We start from the raw sequence: 578 nt of genomic DNA, 5'->3' as shown, positions 1-578 counted from the left end.
AGTAAGGCATCTGAATTCCATGCCAAGAATCAATCGAAATTCTTTTTATTTCTCTCTCTCTTTTCCCCCATGTAACTCCGTAAACTATTTCATCACAGCGAAAGTAGACCAGACTTACGAAGAGCTTCATAGTGAAGTAATGCCTCTTCGTGTCAAGAGGCGGCCTTATATACCACATTTCTTCTCGCCCCGCATTCTCCTCTCGTCTTCAACGCCTGAACTTGCCTGTCAAACCACCTCTCCCCTTGCCTCGGCTGGTGGCGCCGCTCCAAATTACTGATCGGATCCCGCTGCATCTATTGTAATTATATATCGTTTTTAATTGTCCATTTTTGCGACAACAGAATGACCACTGTAAAATCTAGTTATCAGTGACACAAAGACGGTTACGGAAGATGATTTCGTTATTTTTGCTGGATGAAGAAATGCTTGTCAGACGAGGAAAATTGATGAGTCATTATCTTGCGAACGAAATTTCACCAGGTAAAAAAATAGTGCACGTGCACTAATACTATCCAAAGTAATTGTGCTATTTAGTGATTGGGGTATGATTAGTGATCGTTTGTGTAGTAAGGGTA

The 578-nt window shown here is 41.3% G+C and overlaps 1 pseudogene; it reads right to left on the bottom strand.

Moving 5' to 3' along the window:
* The window catches only part of LOC119587233, a 1,041-nt pseudogene extending 911 nt beyond the window's left edge, over positions 1-130 (bottom strand).
* Between the last annotated feature and the right edge of the window lie 448 nt (positions 131-578).

This window comes from Penaeus monodon, chromosome 22 (genome assembly GCF_015228065.2).
Source record: "Penaeus monodon isolate SGIC_2016 chromosome 22, NSTDA_Pmon_1, whole genome shotgun sequence".
In the NCBI taxonomy this organism is placed as follows: Eukaryota; Metazoa; Arthropoda; class Malacostraca; order Decapoda; family Penaeidae; genus Penaeus; species Penaeus monodon.
The sequence above is the reverse complement of the archived record's forward strand: the minus strand, read 5'-3'. Positions and strand labels throughout refer to the sequence as shown.